Below are 6,439 nucleotides of genomic sequence, written 5' to 3'. Positions count from 1 at the left end.
TAGATTGTTAGAGGGGTCAGTGTAAAATATTTCTTACATAGAGTTTTGAAGCCTGCTAGGTCTGCACCTTTAAATTATTTCAGGCATCTTACTCCTGACTCCCTGCTCCCCAGCACATAAGAGTATTTTAAAATATTAACACTATTAATTCGTTACAAAGTGTGACAGTTTGTAAATTCAGGTAGATATAATATGTTAGAACTTACAAGTCCACTAAAACTTCACAAGGAAGCATAGTTACCCAAATATGAATTATTAGTATTGAAAAATGCTTCTTATTTAATAGCTGTAGTAGATAAGGAACGAAAGCAAAAGTCAGAAGTAACTAAATAGAATGTTTTCCCCAAAGGGCTTTTTTAAGGTGACCTGGGAACATTGAGTGTACTTGATTCTAAATTCACGTACGTAGCTGTCTTCAGAATGATTGTTTATGGTCTGGTTGGCAATAGGGACTTCAGTATAAAGAAACTTTGCAAAGTTTTCAAAACTTTGCAAAAGAGAGAGGCAAAGGTTATAGGATTAGGAAGGGGTAAGGGTTGACTTTAGGGTTTGATTTCTTCCTCTCCCTAATTTCTTAGAGGATGCCCAACGGATTCACTTACGTTCAGCAAATGCACTAAGCATGTACACAAATTACAGGAGCATATGAGATACTGCATCGTTAGGTTCCTTTTTTTCAAGGGATTTCTAGACTTGATGGGTACACAAATCATTATAAAGATGGCACAGATAACTAGAAGTAAATGTTATATAGTTATTTACAGTTTTTCCCTTCAGGTACAGATTGTCTTGTACAATTCACTGTGGTCTCACTCAGTTTCACCGCTTTGATACTTTTGATCTTCCCAATTGTAGTTGGTTTTTTTTGTTTTTGTTTTTGAATAAATTTATTTATTTTATTTTATTTATTTTTGGCTGCATGGGGTCTTTGTTGCTGTGCGCGGGCTCCCTCTAGTTGCGGCGAGCAGGGGTTATTCTTCGTTGCGGTGCACAGGCTTCTTATTGCGGTGGCTTCTCTTGTGGAGCACGGGCTCTAGGCGCGTGGGCTTCAGTAGTTGCGGCATACGGGCTCAGTAGTTGTGGCTCGCAGGGCTCTAGAGCGCAGGCTCAGTAGTTGTGGTGCACGGGTTTAGTTGCTCTGAGGCATGTGGGATCTTCCCGGACCAGGGCACGAAATGTGTCCCCCTGCATTGGCAGGCGGATTCTTAACCACTGTGCCACCTGGGAAGCCCTGTAGTCGGTTTTATGTTACATTTTTATCTGTTTAATTTTTATGTATTTCTAATATTTTATCCCCTTTTAATAAATAAAAAGAGGGCTCACAGATAGTACAGTTGCTGAGTTTTAGTGAACTAAAATTAAAAAAATGAAAATTTATATATTTCTGTTTGTACCCTCCATTTTTTTAGTGTCTCCCTGATTACTTATTAATTAACATATTTAGTATGTTTCCTTTTCATAAACATCCTCATAGTAGACTTTGAGTTTTATCTGTATTTCCTCTGTAACTTTTCACAGAATTTGTATTTATTAACATCTCTGTAATTTATAATGTTTCACAACATTTCAGTTGCCTGTCTTAGTATGTGTGATTTCAGATAGTTAAGTATGTACAGGTCTGTGTTTTATTTTAGCTTCCTTAGTCAGTTTCTTGAATCATTAAATGGTAAAACATTGAATATTTTCTTCTAAAGCTTACAATACTGTTATTTCCCTTTCTACCTATATTGCCAGTAGCTATAATCTTTCGTTCCCAAAACAACGAAATTAATATAATTCCAAACGTGTACCCTTTGATAGAGGGAGCTGGGCAGGAGAATATTATTTATTCACACGAAACAAAAGAAGAGCAAATTTATAAGCTATAGAGCAAAATTATAAGCTGTATGGGTTTGAAGAAACTCACATTGAATTATGTCTTCAAACTTAATCAGTTAATTGGACCCTTCGGGTTGTACTGTAATGGCATTGTTCCTAGTGAAAAGGTATTACTTACATTAGAATAATGGAATTTCAGAGCAGAATTGGACCTTTGAGGTCATCTAAAAATCTAGTTTCCTCATTTTACAGGCAAGGTAACTAAGACCCTGAGAGGCGGTGATTTTTCTCGAAGGTCTACTCTTAATGTGGCAGGGCCAAAGCTAGAACCTAGAGCTCAAGACTTGTAAATCAAGCTTTTTTTTTTTTTGCACTGATTTATTCTGTCTCTAGTTAACATCAGTGTATTTGTTTTTAGTCCATGGATCCATAAGCTACACAAATGAGCCTGTGGACCTTCTACGTTACCCGTATCCCTCTGCCACTATAAAAACAATTCTGCCAGTTTTAAGTGAGAATGATAGTGCTTTTATTAAAACTCAGTGAGAAAGAATTGTTCATTTGTACCAGAAGGTCTGTGAGCATTATAGACTTTGGTGTTAAAGGAGATCAGTACACATGCTTTGGTTTGTTTCTAATTGCAGTGCTGAGATTAACATTTCATCTACATTCATGTGGATGTAATTTTTTAATCTACAGATAAATAATTTTTAAAAACCTGACATTTTCCCAGTATGAAAGAATACCTCTTTAAAGATTTTGTGTTCTGTCTCACTGTCTTTTCCTCTCTTTTGATCCAAATTTTTATTGCTATATTAGTTTGGGTTCTCCAGAGAAACAATCAATAGGATAGATAGATTGATCATAAGGAATTGGCACATGTGCTCAGGGAGACTGAAAAGTCCCAGGATTTACAGTCGTCAGGCTGGTGACCCAGGGAAGCTGATGGGATAGTAAAGCTTCAGTCTGAGCCTGAAGGACTGAGAACCAGGAGGGCCGGTGGTGTAAGCTCCAGTCTGAGGCTAAGGCAAGAGAATACCCATGTCCCAGCTTGACCACTGCCAGGCAGAGTGAATTCTCTTTTATTTTGCCTTTTTGTTCTGTTCAGTGGATTGGATGAGGCCCATCTCCTTTGGGGAGGGCAATCTGCTTTACTCAGTCTGCTGATTAAAATGTTAATCTTATCTAGAAACATCTTCACAGACACATCCAGAATAATATTATAACCAAATGTCTGGGATATTAATTCCTTATCAAATAAATGATTTGCAAGTATTTCCTCCCATTCTTTGGGTTGACTTCTCTCTCTGTTGATGGTGTCCTTTGATGCATAAAAGCTTTTAATTTTGATGAAGTCCAGTTTATCTGTTTTTCTTTTGTTTCCTGTACTTTTTGGTATCATATCCATGAAACTGATGTCAAATCTAATGTCATGAAGCTTTTACTCTTTGATTTTTTCTATAAGTCTTAAAGTTTCAGCTCTCAAATTTAGGCTTCTGATCCACTTTGAGTTAATTTTTGTATATGATGTAAGATAATGGTCCAACTTCATTCTTTTGCATGTGCATATCCAGTTTTCCCAGCATCATTTGTTGAAAAGACTATCCTTTCCCCATTGCATGGACTTAGCACCTTTCATGTATGTGAAAGTTTATTTCTGGGCTGTCTTATTCCATTGGTCTATAGGTCTGTCTTTATGCCCTACTATAGTGTTTTGATTACTGTACCTCTGTAGTAAGGTTTGAAATCTGGAAGTTGTAGTCCTCCAACTTTGTTCTTTTTCAAAATTAGTTTGCCTCCTTGGGGTTCCTTGAGATTCTGTATAAATTCTGGGATGAGTTTTTCTTTCTGCAAAGACACCTTTGGGATTTTGACAGGGATTGTGTTGAATCTGTAGATTGCATTGGGTAGTATTGAAATCTTAATATAGTTAATTCTAGCAGTCCATGAACATAGATGTCTTTCCGTTTATTTATGGCTTTAATTTCTTTCAGCAACACTTTGTAGTTTGCAATGTACAAGTTTTTTTGCTTCTTGGTTAAATTTATTCCGGAGTATTTGATTTTTTAAAAGCCATTACAAATGGGATTGTTTCCTTCGTTTCTTTTTTAGATTGCTCTTTGGTAGCATATAGAAGTGCAGTGGGTTTTTGTGTGTTGATTTTACGCCCTGCAATTTTGCTGAAATAGATGATTAGTTGTGGTAGGGCGTCTGTTCCCTGCACAACCTCCCCACCCCGGGAATCTTTAGGTTTCTACATATACATCTTGTCATCTGCAAAGAGATAATTTTATCACTTCCTTTCAGATTTTGGATGTCTTTTATTTCTTTTTTTGACTAATAGCTCTGGCTAGAACTTCAGGTACTATGTTGAGTAGAAGTGGGGAAAGTGGACATCCTGTTCCTGATCTTAGGGGAAAAGGTTTCAATCTTTCATCATTGTGTATGGTGTTAACTGTGGATTTTTCATATATATATATATAGCTTTTATGATGTTGAGGAAGTTTCCTTCTGTTCCTGGTTTGTTGAGGGTTTTTAATTTTTAAATCGTGGAAGAATGTTGACTTTTTTTGTCAAATGCTTTTTCTGCATTAATTGAGATGATCATGAAGTTTTATCATGAGGTCATTTTCCCTTCATTCTGTTGATGTGATTTATTACACTGATTGAGTTCCATATGTTGAGCCATCCTTGTATTCCAGGAATAAATCCCATTTGGTCATGGCATATAATCTTTTCAGTATGCTGCTGAATTTGGTTTGCTAGTTCTTTTCTTATCTTTGTATAGAGAATGTCTCTTTATGGAAAGAAGGTGGTTTAACAGTTATTAGTCCCTCTTTATTTTGGGCAGTGAGCTGGACACACAGACATATACACACATACACACTTACAGACAAATACACATATATGCACATGATGAATAATTAAATACATATGTAATTATATTTCTAATTTTTAAACTTCTGTTCATTCATTTATTCAGTCACTGGCTTCCTCCATTAGACTGCCAATCTCATAAGGGCAGGGACCACATGGCTTCTGTTTATACTGCTGCATTCCCAGTTTCTTGTTTGGTACTTGATGCTCTCGATGAAAGTATGTGGAATGAATAAATAAATTTTGTTTCTCTCAGTAATCTTTTATGATACTTTTACCATCTTCATTTAACAGATTAAAGCAGTTTAACCAGTATAACAGTAGTGAATTAGTAATGCTAAGGCATGGATTTGTTTTAATTAATTACTTAATGTATATTTATTAAGCATATATACCATGCATCAGGCTCTCTATAACAGGCATTGGACATGTGATAGACAGTCCCTGACCTCGAGTAATTGATGGTCTGGTTGGAAGAAGTAGACAAGTAATTATATAGCATAATGAGAAATTTGATAGAGGTATCAAATCTGTATATTTAACAGGCATACCTCGTTTTATTGTACTACATGCTTTGCAGGTTTTGCATTTTTTCTTAAAATAAATTGAAGGTTGTGGCAACCCTGCCTTGTCAGAGGATGGCTAGCATTTTTAAACAATAAAGTTTTTTTTAATTAAGGCATGTACATTGTTTAAAGTCATAATGCTATTGCACACTTAATAGACTACAGTATAGTGTCAACATAACTTTTATATGCACTGGGAAACCAAAAAAATTTGTGTGACTCACTTTATTATGATATTAGTTTACTGCAGTAGTATGGAACCAAACCTGCAGTATCTCTGAGGTATGCCTGTATAGATATACTATACTATATTTTAGAAATGTGTCAGCTATTTTCTGTATTGGCAAACATTGTATACATATGCCCCCAGGTTATGACAAGTCTACTTAAAATTTGTGTTGGAGTGTTTTGTTCCTGAAACCTTTAGTGCTTTTCAGCCTCATTGTGATTTGCTCAGAGTTGCAGTTTCCTTTTTGTACATAGTTTTTCCAAAATACTTGAAGACTCACTCAGTGAACTTAAAAATTCAGTTGCTGAAAGAAAAAAATCCTGATACTTGGGAATTGTGAATATCAAATCCAGATTTGATGGGAATGAGTTACTTTTTAAAAAGAAAAAACATGCAACTGTAAATTAGTATTTGTTTACTTTTTTAAACATATTACTTTTCCTCTCATAAATACAGTAGCCAGAGAGGTAGATTATAAACTCCTAGAATCTGCATAAATATTCTGTATGTTTTTCTCATTAAGCAATTTCAGTATTTCATTAAATTTCATATAAATAGCATTTTTCAAAATTAAATATAGTATATTTTGCATACTGATACTTGTTACAAATATTCTTTCTTATGATATTTTATATTACGGTTTTATTTTCTACTTGTTTAAGCAGCAAATACCACTATTCTGTCTCCCAATACCAGAAGATTTTAGGTTATTGCATTTGCTAAAAGAAGGCAAGGAAGGACTGTAAACAGTTTACTTTGTTTTTGTCTTGTTACGTTTTGCAAATATGATTCTATCACTATTTCCCCCATCCCTTTTTATCAGTTACTTCTTTTCCAGAATGCCTCAAGTCTTAGTGAAATTGTAATGATTCTGACTTTTTAAGAGAAAGCAGGTTTTCCTCTCCAGTTAGCACAACTTGTCAGCTCTTTTAGTTGTTTTTGTGCTGAT

At 35.1% G+C, this 6,439-nt stretch overlaps 1 protein-coding gene across 1 annotated transcript in view; it reads left to right on the top strand.

Annotated features, from left to right (window-relative positions):
* The window catches only part of CDC73 (cell division cycle 73), a 91,010-nt gene that overhangs the window by 55,148 nt on the left and 29,423 nt on the right, over positions 1 to 6,439 (top strand). The gene's annotated exons all lie outside the window — the stretch shown is intronic.

Source organism: Balaenoptera borealis (assembly GCF_965194805.1).
Source record: "Balaenoptera borealis genome assembly, chromosome: 1".
NCBI lineage: Eukaryota > Metazoa > Chordata > Mammalia > Artiodactyla > Balaenopteridae > Balaenoptera > Balaenoptera borealis.
The sequence above is the reverse complement of the archived record's forward strand: the minus strand, read 5'-3'. Positions and strand labels throughout refer to the sequence as shown.